The 14,305-nt window shown below is 38.8% G+C and overlaps 1 long non-coding RNA gene across 1 annotated transcript in view; it reads right to left on the bottom strand.

Annotated features, from left to right (window-relative positions):
- The window catches only part of LOC129347680 (uncharacterized), a 15,896-nt gene extending 2,355 nt beyond the window's left edge, over positions 1-13,541 (bottom strand). Inside the window, exons 1-3 of the long non-coding RNA XR_008599885.1 lie at positions 13,435-13,541; positions 927-971; positions 351-544 (exon numbers count right to left, since the gene is read on the bottom strand). This is a non-coding gene — a long non-coding RNA (uncharacterized LOC129347680). The remainder of the gene's footprint in view (positions 1-350; positions 545-926; positions 972-13,434) is intronic.
- Positions 13,542-14,305: the final 764 nt, after the last annotated feature.

Raw genomic sequence — 14,305 nt, 5'->3', positions numbered from 1 at the left:
GGTCAGAAGACAAAGACAAAAACAAAACAGCTGATCAGTCGCGTGGGTTAATGTTAAATGAAAAGTTGTTTCTATCTCACATGAAGCTTATTCACTCTTTAGAAAAGTCAAAAACCAAATCCAAAGAGTAGAAAAACCTCTTGTGACACTGAGGCAGGTGTAGTTTAAAATTCTGTTGTATCCTTTAACGTTTTTTAAAGAGATCCTTCAAAATCAGAATAAATTTCAGTTGTTAAAACACAGATAATATCTAATGAGTTATTCTCAGTGTCGACACCAAACACATCTCTGGTGAGATCTGTGCCATGTTTTCTGTCCAGTGTGGAGATAAAACCCAACGACAGACTCACCAAAGTTCTTTCTTCCTTTTGTAAACAGCTGATGTTGGTTCTTTCTGTCTGTTGCTTCACATTTTCCAGTTTTCCGGTGGCTGAATGTGTTTAAGCGCCAACAGTCGAGGCCTGCAGTGATAATGACTGTTGGGTCACAGTTTAACGCTGCTTCCTGATTGCTGGAAAAGCTTCTGGACTCTTCAGGTGCAAATCTATTTTGAGAGATCAACAAGAGCATTACCTCAAAGGTGGAAAAATATCAGAATAAAGGCTTTTTTTCTCGGCATTTCTTTGTTGTGTTGATTATTTCAAACTCTGGAAAGACTCTCAGCTCCTCCAGGACATTTCCAGGGTTCATTTGTCAACAGTCACACATGTAGTTACAGAACACAACACTTCCGACACCACGGTTTGACAGATTTACTGTTCCTTCAGGGTTCCACACAAAATGAGGGAAATATTGACAAAGAAAAGGATGAAGACTGCTGCTCTTAAAAACAGAGAAAATAAAAAAGAAACCAGAAAACAGCTGTGTGGATACGAAGACCTGGACGCTCATGAAAAATGAAAAGAATTAAAATGAAAATAACTCACCTGGTAGCAGGAGGTCTTACAGCTTCTTCTGACAATTTTATGGAACTTCCACCAGAGAAAAAAGAAAAAACAAAGCAACTGGTTAGACCAAAATTAGCTTTACATTTGCAATTAAAAAACCTCTACAAGTCTGCATCATTCAAATGTAGCTCCCTGAATTATTAGCAACTAATAAACTATAATCATGTTCACAAAACGATGAAAACACGACACAAAACCATCAAAACGAGACACAAAAAAATGGTTTCCACAGATTCCTCCGGGTTCCTCAGAGAGCCTGAGAGGAAAATCAAAGCTACTGGATGAATAAATAAAGTCAGCATGGCTCAGAAACAGTGAACAGAGGAGCAGGTTGTTGGAGATCCATCCAGCATGGAGGAACATCTACTACTGATGATGATGAACAGAGCAGAGAGGAAAAGTCTGGAAACATGGAGACAGAAAAACACCTACAGGATGAGGAGACAAAACTGTCATAAAACCACAAAAACAAGACAAAATTACAAAATGAGACACAAAAAAATGGTTCCTCCGTGTTTCTGCTGGTTCCTCAATGCTCCTCCTCATTCCTCAATGTTCCTGCTGGTTCCTCAATGCTCCTCCTGGTTCCTCCATGTTCCTGCTGGTTCCTCCATGTTCCTGCTGGTTGCTCAATGTTCCTGCTGGTTCCTCCATGTTCCTGCTGGTTCCTCCATGTTCCTGCTGGTTCCTCCATGTCCCTGCTGGTTGCTCAATGTTCCTGCTGGTTCCTCAATGTTCCTGCTGGTTCCTCAATGTTCCTGCTGGTTCCTCAATGCTCCTCCTGGTTCCTCCATGTTCCTGCTGGTTCCTCCATGTTCCTGCTGGTTGCTCAATGTTCCTGCTGGTTCCTCAATGTTCCTGCTGGTTGCTCAATGTTCCTGCTGGTTCCTCCATGTTCCTGCTGGTTCCTCCATGTTCCTGCTGGTTCCTCCATGTTCCTGCTGGTTCCTCCATGTTCCTGCTGGTTGCTCAATGCTCCTGCTGGTTCCTCAATGTTCCTCCTGGTTCCTCCATGTTCCTGCTGGTTCCTCCATGTTCCTCCTGGTTCCTCCATGTTCCTGCTGGCTTCTCAATGCTCCTCCTGGTTCCTCAATGTTCCTACTGGTTCCTCAATGTTCCTCCTGGTTCCTCTTGGTTCCTCCATGTTCCTGCTGGTTCCTCCACGTTCCTGCTGGTTCCTCAATGTTCCTCCTGGTTCCTCTTGGTTCCTCCACGTTCGTGCTGGTTCCTCAATGCTCCTCCTGGTTCCTCAATGTTCCTGCTGGTTCCTCCATGTTCCTGCTGGTTCCTCCATGTTCCTGCTGGTTGCTCAATGTTCCTGCTGGTTGCTCAATGTTCCTGCTGGTTGCTCAATGTTCCTGCTGGTTGCTCAATGTTCCTCCTGGTTCCTCCATGTTCCTGCTGGTTCCTCCATGTTCCTGCTGGTTCCTCCATGTTCCTGCTGGTTCCTCAATGTTCCTGCTGGTTCCTCAATGTTCCTCCTGGTTCCTCAATGTTCCTCCTGGTTCCTCCATGTTCCTGCTGGTTCCTCCATGTTCCTCCTGGTTCCTCCATGTTCCTGCTGGCTTCTCAATGCTCCTCGTGGTTCCTCAATGTTCCTGCTGGTTCCTCAATGTTCCTCCTGGTTCCTCTTGGTTCCTCCACGTTCCTGCTGGTTCCTCCACGTTCCTGCTGGTTCCTCCATGTTCCTCCTGGTTCCTCCATGTTCCTGCTGGTTCCTCCATGTTCCTGCTGGCTTCTCAATGCTCCTCCTGGTTCCTCAATGTTTCTGCTGGTTCCTCAATGTTCCTCCTGGTTCCTCTTGGTTCCTCCATGTTCCTGCTGGTTCCTCCATGTTCCTGGCGGTTTCTCCACGTTCCTGCTGGTTCCTCCACGTTCCTGCTGGTTCCTCAATGTTCCTCCACGTTCGTGCTGGTTCCTCAATGTTCCTTCTGGATCCTGCTGGTTCCTCAATGTTCCTGCTGGTTCCTCCATGTTCCTGCTGGTTCCTCCTGCGGTTCTGTTTCCTCTGAGAGCTGCTCTCTGGCTCGGTTCTGCAGGAGGTCTGGATTTTACTAACCATTAAACTATCAGGAGAAATATTTCTGTAACCCAATAAGAACAACCTTTACTCGACTACTGTACTCTGGTTTGACTCAAGGAGCAAGGGATGGTTAATGTAAAAAGGTAAACACAAACATTTATTTCAAAAATTGACATGAAGTAGAACAAATTCACTTTTAAAATCCCTATATAAAAAAATAAATAAATAAATAAAGTGTCCTTTCACAGCCTGATGCTGTCTGATATCAAAGTCTATCAAAGTCCAGTCCAAAGTGTTCAGTTTGAATCCATGTCCGTCCCAGTTCATTCAGTGTGTGTGTGTGTGTGTATTGTGTTCTACCGGGTAGTGTGTGTGTTTGTATGGTTACTGCGTGCCATTTAAATCTTTTCTGCCAACATGAATCTTCATGAAGATGGAGAATTCTGGATCCTCTTTAACCCTGGTTAGAATCACTGCTGTCCACTGACTGTAGATCCAGCAACAGAAAAAAACAATCTGCCATAGCAGGAAATAGTTAAATTTCAATCATCAGCTACTGTACAGTATCATATCCATTTCTCTCTTTTTACCTCAAATGTAACATATAATACTGGCCACAAAAGAATAATGAGCTACAACATGAGACATTAAACTCTTAGTCACCATTAATGTGTTTTTTAACAGTATTAACCAATCATGTTACACAAATTATCTTTTATCTCTAATCATGTTTTCTCATTCACATTCACATTTATGCACTTTCAATCTACTCAAAATGAACTGTAACATATTATTTATACCATGAAAACCAAGGAAAACCCGTATGTGTACATATCATGAACCTTAGCACGCTGTGTACCACTTTTATAACTCGACATTGAACGTAGCGCCCAGGAATGACGCAGCAAAAAAATTACCGTTCTCATGTGAAAACAAAGGCATTTCTGGAACACAAAACTCAGCATATTGACTCATTACAACATCTTCTTAATATTTACAATCAACTCTGATTGGTTTTAAATTATAAGAAAGGTTCAATATTGCTCATCTATAACCGAACTTAGAATTACACGGCCGTTAGCAACGTAGCATGCTAAGCTAATACACTCACCGGAGTCCTTGGTGGAGAAAAACAAAAGAAAACAAATCCTCCCGTCGCAGCCGTCTGGGACTCTTTCGGGACAACTCAAAACATGTACACACTCTTAACTTTAAAATTAAAGCAGTTTTTCTTAAATAAAATATCAATAACTGTGATGAATGTACCGTAGCAGCTTCAGAATCTGGCTTAGCTGGGGTATCTATCCCAGCATGCAATGCGCACGTCTACTAGATTCCCTACACTGAGCGCACATAGAGCCATCTAGCGGCTGCTTAAAGTGACTACAATCATCCTATTACAGCTATCTTAATAAATTCCAATATTTAAATTAAAGTTACTGAAACTAAAATTTAAAATATGCTAAGTAAACCCAACACTGCGTTTTCATATGGGTTACATTTCTGTGGAACTTCTCCTAATTGCCTGTCAAAATTTGCTTTAAGCGTCGCCAGTGAGCAGAAAGTGGAGCCTTCATGAATCATGGCAGCTCCATTCACTGTGGATTAAACATGTTCATCTGAAAAGAATCAGCGGTTTTAAAATCACACTCGGCGCTGCAGGTGCTTTATTTGTCTTATTTTCCTGCTCGAGTCAATCAGCTGTAAGACAAAGGTTTTAACTAAATCCAACAAAAACAGGACAGATCTAAACGGGTACACTTGGAAAAATGCTCCTCTCAAAACAAGAAAAAAACCTATTTCAAGGAACTTTTACCTTGAAGTAAGTGAAAAAATCTGCCAATAGAACAAGTGAAAAATGGCTTAGTAAGATTTCCTGAAATAAGATATGATATTTAGAATCTTGAGATCTTAAAATTAGCTGGGAAAACTTATTTAAGCTCTATTTTACCAGGATTGTCAAGCTTAGGTGTCTGAAAATAAGCCAGATATGCTAAAAAAAAAAAAAAAAAAAGCAGTTTTTCACTCAAAAATAGATTTTTGTTTTCATGCAACCTCCTAATTTGAGATGTATCAAACTCATTTTGAGTTTTCTTGTAAAATTCAACTCAAAATGAGATAACAAGATATTTAAACCTCGTGTCGTCCTGCGGGTCAAATTAACCCGTTTTAAAATGTGAAAATGTGGAAAAAAATATATTTTCACAGTGAAACTTCTGATGTCCACATTTTCAACATTTTTGGAAAATTCCTGAACATTTCTTGGTCGAAAAAGGAGATGTTAAAAAATGTTTCTTTAAGAACCTTCGGAAATGTTTTTTTCCGAATGTTCTTCAAGAAAATATTAGAAGTTTTATTGATATACATGTAATCATTTTAGATATTTTTAGGATTTTTTTTGAAGATTTTTAGAACTTTCTTGGCAAATTTGGGGGATTTTTTTTCTTTATCTACAAAATTTTAGAGGGAATATTTTAAGGAATTATTAGAAATTTCCTTCTGAAGGTTTTGAAAATTTAAAATGTAAAAATGTGGGGAAAAATCACTTTAAATAATTTTAGGATTTTTTTGGAAGATTTTTACAATTTTTTGGAAAATATTTCCAAGAATTTTCTTGCCAAATGTGGGGGATTTTTTTAAAAAAATAAAACTTTTAAGGGAAACTTTTAAGGAATTATTGGAATTTTCTTTGTGAAGGTTTTGCACATTTTCAGAAATTTGGGGAATTTTTTTTCTGAATTTTGGGATTTTTTTTCAGACAAGGAAACAATATTTTTGGTGCCTGTAAATGAGGACAACAAGAGGGTTAATACATCTCAGATTAGGAGGTTACATGAAAGCAAAAATCTATTTTTAAGTGAAAAATTGCTATTTTTTTTTTTTTTTTTAGCATGTCTGGCTTATTTTAAAACACCTAAGCTTGACAATCCTGGTAAAATAGAGCTTCAAATAAGTTTTCCCAGCTAATTTTAAGATCTCAATATTCTAAATATCATATCTTATTTCCAGAAATCTTACCAAGACATTTTTCTCTTGTTCTATTGGCAGATTTTTTCACTTATTTCAAGGTAAAAGTTCCTTGAAATAAGCTTTTTTCTTGTTTTGAGAGGAGCATTTTTTCCAGTGCAAAAACAAGACAGATCTAAATGAGTGAGGTGAGTATACTGCTGCAGCGATGCAAGGATGTTAACAGAACAAAGTCAAAGCCTTCACAGATCCGTGAGCCGGACCGGGCCTCCCTCCTTGTAAGACGATCAGCTGCTCGTGAACCTCGCTCGAACTCCGCTTAACACAGAACATGGGATCATGGGATAGCTGGCTCTCTGTGTCCATTAAATAAAAGCATTAGAGGACACAGATCCTATCTGGAGCTCTGCTGATGGATCGATGCTCTGCAAGTCAGCAGCCTTCGTATCTGTAAATACACATCTCATGTTGGCTCCTGTTTGTTTGACTTGAACAAAGAGTTTAGATGTCGCTGAATATTTATGAGTCTATGTACAGAAGAACAATACATTTCTATATCTAAGGTTTCTATTTTTACATGATAAATTCACTGTGTTTATGGAAGGAAGAATAAGGTTAAAGGCTTAGTGGACTACAAAAAAAACAACAACTATGGATAGCATTTCTGTGTACATAACAATAAAAGCAGCTCAAAGACATCAAATTATTAAAACTAAAGTAGCTAAAAGGCGTCAAATATCTAAAGCTAAAGTAGCTAAAAGACATGAAATTATTAAAACTAAAGTATCTAAAGGGCATTAAGTCGCTAAAGTAGTTCAACAACATGCTAAAGTATTTAAAGGGTATCATTTAGCTAAAGCTGAAGTAACTAAAGGACATCATGTAGCTAAAGCTAAAACACCTAAAGAACATTATGTAGCTAAGCAGAGAGACACCCAGCAGCTAAAGCTAAAGTAGCTGAAGGAACTCAGTTAAAGGAAAGGAAAAGTAGCCTAAAGACATAAAACAGCACAAGCTAAAGTAGCTGAAAGATATTGAGTAGATAAACAATGTAATATCTAATAGCTAAAGCTAATATAGCTAGTACCTGAAAGACATAAGTTAGCTAAAGAAGCTGGAGTACATTACATAGATGAGCAAAATCACATCAAACAGTTAAAGCTAAAACAGCTAAAGAACAGCAGCTGAAGGAAAGAGGAAGTAGCTGAAAGACATCAGCTAACTACAGCTAATAGCTAACACAAAGTAGCTTTCAGTTAGCTATAGTTACAGTTGCCAGACACTAATCAGATAGCCAAAGCTACAGAGGCTAAAGTGAAGCTGTCTGAATATGTCTGACAGTATCAGTAATTATTAGCTAACAAAAAGTTTTTAGAGTACATCAGTTAGCTGAAGCTAAGTAGCTAAAATTTTGTCATGGAAGTAAGCCAAAATGGCTAAAGGATGTTAAAGAGCTAAAGCTGAAGTTGTTTGAGGATGTCAAATAGCTAACCCTAATAGCTAACATAAAGTAGGTAAAGCACATCAAGTAGCTAAAGCGGCTCAAGGGTATCAGGTCACTAAAATAACTAAAAGATTATACGTAGCTGGGGACATGAGGTAGCTAAACATTCAATAACACGACAGTGAGGATGCTGTGCTAACATACATTCAATAACTAAAGCTAAAATTTTGTCATGGAAGTAAGCTAAAATGGACAAAGGATGTTAAGGAGCTAAAATGTTGTTTGAGGATGTCAAATGGCTAACAGTTATAGCTAACATAAAGCAGGTAAAGGACATCAGGTAGCTAAAGCTAAAATAAGTAAAACATTACAAGTAGCTGGGGACATGAGGTAGCTAAACATTCAATAACACAACAGTGAGGATTTGGAGTGCTAATGTACACCAGGTAGCTAAAGCTAATGTGGCTAAAGGATGCTAAGTAGTTAAAGCAGAAATTGCTAAAGTACATCAGATAACTAAGTAGAGAATTCCAGCTCAGCTTTAAATAGCACAACAGAAGGGATGTTTGGGTGTGCATGTTGTGACAAGCTAATCATCAGAATCATGAGACTGCTATTAATTTATTCACAAGTCAGAAAAGCTAAAATAGCTAAAGACATCAGGTTTCTAAAGGAGATCAAGTAGCTGAACAATAAGATGATGTTTGGCACTTAAAGCAGATAAAGGACTACAGATGCTAAAGTAGCAAAAAGAAATTCAATATCCAACGCTGCAGCAGGGGCTAAAGAACCTTTCCAGCAGTAATTTGTGAAGAAGCAGGCGTAGTTTGCAGGTTTCTGTTCCAGTTAACCCGAGCTGACAGAGGATCAGGTCGGTGTCGCTGACATACTGGGACCAGAGCCAGCGCTGGAGGACACGCCACCTTCAGCAGCTGGAGATGTCCAGACAACACTGCAAAAACTCTAAATCCTACCAAGTCTATTTGTCTCATTTTTAGTCAAAATGTCTCATCCCACTTGATTTAAGATAAATTCACTTAACAAGAGACGTTTCAGCAGATGGAGGGACTTGTTTTAAGACAATGCATCTTAAATATCTTGTTAAACAATCTTGAAATTATCTTGTTTTGAGTTGAATTTTACAAGAAAACTCAAAATAAGTTTAACCCTCTTGTCCTGCAGGTCAAATTGACCCGTTTTAAAGTTTGAAATTGTGGAAAAAATATATTTTCACAGTGAAACTTCTGATGTCCACATTTTCAACATTTTGGGGAAATCTTTGAACATTTTTTGGTGGAAAAAAGAAATGTTAAAAATGTTTCTTGTGAACATTCACATAAAAATACTTATGTGAATGTTCTTAAAGAAAATATTGGAAGTTTCACTGATATATATGGAATCACTTTAGATATTTGTAGGATTTTTTTGGAAGATTTTTTCTCATTTTTGAAAGCATTAACAAGAATTTTCTTGCCAAATTTGGAGGATTTTTTTTTTTTTTAAATAAAACTTTAAAGGGAAACTTTTAAGGAATTATTGGAATTTTCTTCCTGAAGGTTTTGCAAATTTTCAGAAATTTAGGGAATTTTTTTGCTGAATTTTAGGATTTTTTTTCAGACAAGGAACAATATTTTTTGGTGCCTGTAAATGAGGACAACAGGAGGATTAAGACAACGCATCTTAAATATCTCATTAAGTCGAACAATCTTGAAATTATCTTGTTTTGAGTTGTATTTTACAAGAAAACTGAAAACAAGTTTAATACATCTGAAATTAGGAGGTTACATGAAAGCAAAAATCTATTTTTTGAGTGGAAAACTACTATTTTTTAGCATGTCTGGCTTATTTTAAGACATCTAAACTTGAGAATCCTGGTAAAATAGAGCTTAAAAAAAGTTTTCCCAGCTAATTTTAAGATCTCAGTGTTGTAAATATAAAATCTTATTTTCATGAAATCATTTTTCATTTGTTCTATTGGCAGATTTTTTCTCTTATTTCAAGGTAAAAGTTTTTTTTTTTTCTTGTTTTGAGAGGGGCATTTTTTCCAGTGAAGAAAGTCCAGCAGCGAGGAAACAAGCCGCCAGGGTGACGTCCTGCCAGATGTGTGGTTTACAAACCTACATAAACCATTAACGGGTTAAATAATGGGTGAAATAATGTTTGTGTGTTCATGACTGATAATCATACTGGCGGCTGTGCTGCTCTGCGGTCGGCTGTAAAAAGACAAACTGATCTCAGCTGCAGTTTCCCTGCAGCCCTGCTAATGGAATAGAGAGGCAGTGATTCATGGCTGTGATTTTTCTATCTGTTTCTATTGACGCTTCAGATGTTTGTCAGCGGAAGAGGAGATCGCTGAAGTGCTGTCAGCCATTTTGAAGCCGCAACACAATCGATGCAGCCGTGGTTTGACAACACGAGCTCAAACAGCAGAGAGGCTGACGAATGGACAAACTGTCATCCGCCACATTCTGCATCCTCATGTTTCCTGCACTGGCTGCCAGAGCTTAATGAAATACTGAATACACAAACAACATGTTAGGATTTATCATTTGCTGCAACACAATAACAGCAAAATAGGTATAAATACGCACAAAGACAACCACAAAGAGACACAATCTGACAGCAAACAGTCACAAAACTATTAAAATAGGATTCAGAGTAGCAACAAGGAGAGACGAAACAACTATAAAGATGTACAAAGACTACTGGAGAACGACCACAGAAGGATGCAAAATAGCTACACAAAACAACTACAACAAGAGACGACACAGCAACAAAGGGATGCAAAATGATGACAAAGAGATGTATGAGACCCAAAACAACTACAAAGATGCAAAATGGCAACAAACAGATACAAAATTACTACTACAAGACACAAAACTACCACAAAATGGCTCCTAGGAGACACAAAACAACCCAAAAGAGATGCAAAACAGCCACAAAGATGCAAAATGGCTACAAACAGACACAAAACACAGAAAACTAGACATACAATGGTTATAAAGACAAATAGAAAGACAAAAATAAATACAAAGAAACACAAAATGCCTACACAGAGAAGTAGAACGACTGCAACAAGATGCAAAATGACTATAAAAAGACACAAAACAACTATAAAAAGATTCAAATTGCCGACAAAGAGATAGAGATTGATAACAAAGGGATGCAAAATGACTTCAAACCGACAGACTACACATGCCAGAGTTGCCTTTTCTGACTGCTGTGTCGTCTCTGCGTCTGACCTGATCGATTGTCATGGAGAAGCAGAGTTGTGTATCAGAAACGTGTCAGAACAACGTAACACAACAGACTCACCTGCAGCAGGTAACAGATCTGTGTGTTTCTGTGTGAATTCATCACAAACGAGGTGAGTAATCATCCGTTTTACTGTCTCTCTGTCAGAAACGAAGCACCAGACTCTGCTAATGTTGAATCTCACAGCTGCTGTATTTTCAGAAAACTGCTACAAACTTTCCTCATTATTTTCTGTTTTTATAAAGACATGTTCAGGAAAGTCCTGCATTATCTGGTACGAACTGTGAGGGAACAAAATCACTGAAAACCTGCCTGTTATTTCAGAAAAATAAATTTGTCTTTTTCACATCTCATGAGCAGGAGAACGTGCTGCTGCTGCTGGTTTATTACATGGATCAGGTCTCTGAGAGAACAACATTAACATAAAGGTCTTTATCATGATGTGAAAGCTTCATCTGTTCCTGCAAAACCACAAACACAAGAAAGAGACTCACAAAGAGTGCCGAGAGACAAAATGACCACAAAGAGGCACGGAATCAGCACAAAGACATGCAAAATGACTAGAAAGAGGTGCAGAACCACAGCAAAGTCATGCAAAACAACCGCAAAGAGACACAAAGCAAACACTAAGAGATGCAGAACTGCTACAAAAATATGCAAAACAGCTGGAAAAGACACCGAATGAACACAAACAGACATACAACCACCACAAAGACACAACACAAGCACTGAGAGACACAAAATGACCACAAAGACACTAAAAATGACTATGAAGAGGCTTAAAACCACAAGAAAATCCAGCAAATTTACTTTAAGGAGACTCAAAATGACCACAAAACCAGAATAAACAGACACAAAATGACTACAGACACACAAACTGATGAACAACTATTGCTAAAAGGTGCAAAACAAGCAAAAAGAGACTTAAACAGACCAGAAAGAGACACAAAACTGACTATTGCAGACATAAAATGGTCCCAGAAACATAAGATGATTATAAACAGACACAAAACAAACACAAAGTGATGCAGAGCTACTACAAAAACACACAAAACTGCTGGAAAAAGACACCAAATTACCAAAAAGGGACACAAAACGACCATAAAGACACAAAATTATGACAAAGACGCTCAAAAGAACTATAAAGAGGCGCAAAACTACAAGAAAATCCAGTAAAATTATTTTAAAGAGACACAAAATGACCACAAAACCAGAATAAACAGACACAATGGCGACAGAGAGACACAAAATGACTATAGACATACAAACTGATGTATAACTATTGGTAAAAGATGCAAAACGAGCACAAAGAGACTTAAATAGACCAGAAAGAGACACAAAATTGTGACAAAAAAATGCAGAGCTATTACATAACATGCAAAACAGCTGGAGAAAGACACCAAAATACCAAAAAGGGACACAAAACAACCACAAAAAGACACAAAATTGTGACAAATATGCTCAAAATAGCTATATAATCACGCAGAACTAGATCCAACACGATTTCCTAAAAGAGACACAAAATAAACTATAACAGACACGAAACCCACCCGGCCAGCAGCAGATGGTTCCCCCACATTAGAGCCAGGTTCTGCTCCAGGTTTTTTCCCTGTTAAAAGGGTGTTTTCCTGCCACTGTCTCCTTAGGGCTGCTCTGGGGGTTCAGGCATATGGGTTCTGGAAAGCGTCTCTAGACAATTTGACTGTAATTGGTGCTATATAAATAAAATTTAATTTAATTGAAATAAACACAAAAACATGCAGAGCTACTACAAAAACATGCAAAACAGCTGGAAAATACACCAAATGACCAAAATGACCATAAAGATGCTAAAAATGTCCATAAATACGCTCAAAATGACTATAAAGACACTCAGAATGACCATAAATATGCTAAAAATTACCATAAATATGCTCAAAATGACCGTAAAGGCAATCAAAATGATCCTAAAGACACTCAAAATGATCATAAATATGCTCGAAATGATCATAAAGATGATCAAAATGACTATAAAGACACTCAGAATGACCATAAATATGCTAAAAATTACCATAAATACGCTCAAAATGACCGTAAAGATGTTCAAAATGACCGTAAAGACAATCAAAATGATCCTAAAGACACTCAAAATGATCATAAATACGCTCGAAATGATCATAAAGATGATCAAAATGACTATAAAGACACTCAAAATGACCATAAAAATGCTCAAAATGACCATAAAGAGGCACAAAACTACAAGGAAATCCTGCAAAACTACCTGAAAGAGACAGAAAACGACCACAAAGACACTAAAAATGATCGTAAAGAGGCGCATAACTGCAACAAAATCAAGCAAAATTGCCTAAAGAGACACAGAACAACATCATTAGGTAAATAATTTCAAGAAAACCTGACTGGTTGTATAAATACTGGTTGGTTTGCATTTTGTTGTCTTTTGTTTTTATCTATAGTCTGTCTTTGTGCATCAATCAGCTGAGATGTTCCAGGACTAAAGAATCATTAATCCTCCTGTCATCTTTATCAGAGCCGTGTTGTTTATGATTGTTTGTACATGTCCTGTTATCTGTTTGCAGCCTCTTCCAGCCCTGGCTTCCCCTCAGGGATCATAAAACTTTGATCTGAATTCTTGTTTGCGGCCTCCTCTCCGTTGCACTCGTCTTCCTTCCTGCCTGTCTGGGAGGCGACAGCCAGTCTCCTCACCGTAAACCGATCCGCCTCGGAGAGAGCGCGAGGCCGAGCGGGAGAGGATTCCTGATACGGATCTACCTCGGAGAGCCGTCCAGACAAAGCCTCACCTGTTCTCCTGTTCCTCCTCCTCCGCCTCGCCGCTCTCAAACCCTCCACTTTGTCGGCTCGCTGCTGCTTCGGTTTCCGTCAGGGATCCTGGAAGCTTTGATACACAGAAATACCTGTTAGTAGCTGGTGATCCTTTTCCCAAATACCCCCCCCCCCCACTCCAGGAGCACAAAATTACCCCATTTACCCTCCTCCACCATTCTGGGTGTCCCTGCCGGGCCCCCGGGGCAGAACCCAGACATAAAGTTAGCACTGAGGAGCCGAGTGTCCGATATCAGTTAATGTGAGATACAACTAATTAGTCCATTATCCAGCCCCTGCTCCCAGCCACTCATAAATTGGAGCCAATCAAAGGTCGTTTATTATTTATCGGGGGGGGGGGGGGGGGGGGGGGGGGGGGGAGGAGGAGGGGAGGAGAGGAGAGGAGGGGAGGAGAGGAGAGGAGGGGGAAGGAGGGGGGAGGAGGGGGGGCTTCTGTTGCTTGTTCAACACATCAAGATTAGTTTCAGCTAACGCTGTTGGACGACTGCAGCCTGAAAACACCACAAACAGAAACACACTGAAAACACACACACATACACTAAAACACACACACAGACAGACACTAAAACACACAGTGAAACACACTAAAACACACAGTGAAACACACACTAAAACATACAGTGAAACACACAGTGAAACACTAAAACACACACTAAAACACACACACACACACACTGAAACACACTAAAACACACACACAGACAGACACTAAAACACACAGTGAAACACACTAAAAAACACACTAAAACACACTAAAACGGACACTAAAACACACACTAAAACACACACACACACACACACACACACACACACACACACACACTAAAA

The sequence above is a fragment of the Amphiprion ocellaris genome, chromosome 20, assembly GCF_022539595.1.
Source record: "Amphiprion ocellaris isolate individual 3 ecotype Okinawa chromosome 20, ASM2253959v1, whole genome shotgun sequence".
NCBI lineage: Eukaryota > Metazoa > Chordata > Actinopteri > Pomacentridae > Amphiprion > Amphiprion ocellaris.
Note: the sequence above shows the minus strand (reverse complement) of the source record. Positions and strands in the feature narration are given on the sequence as shown.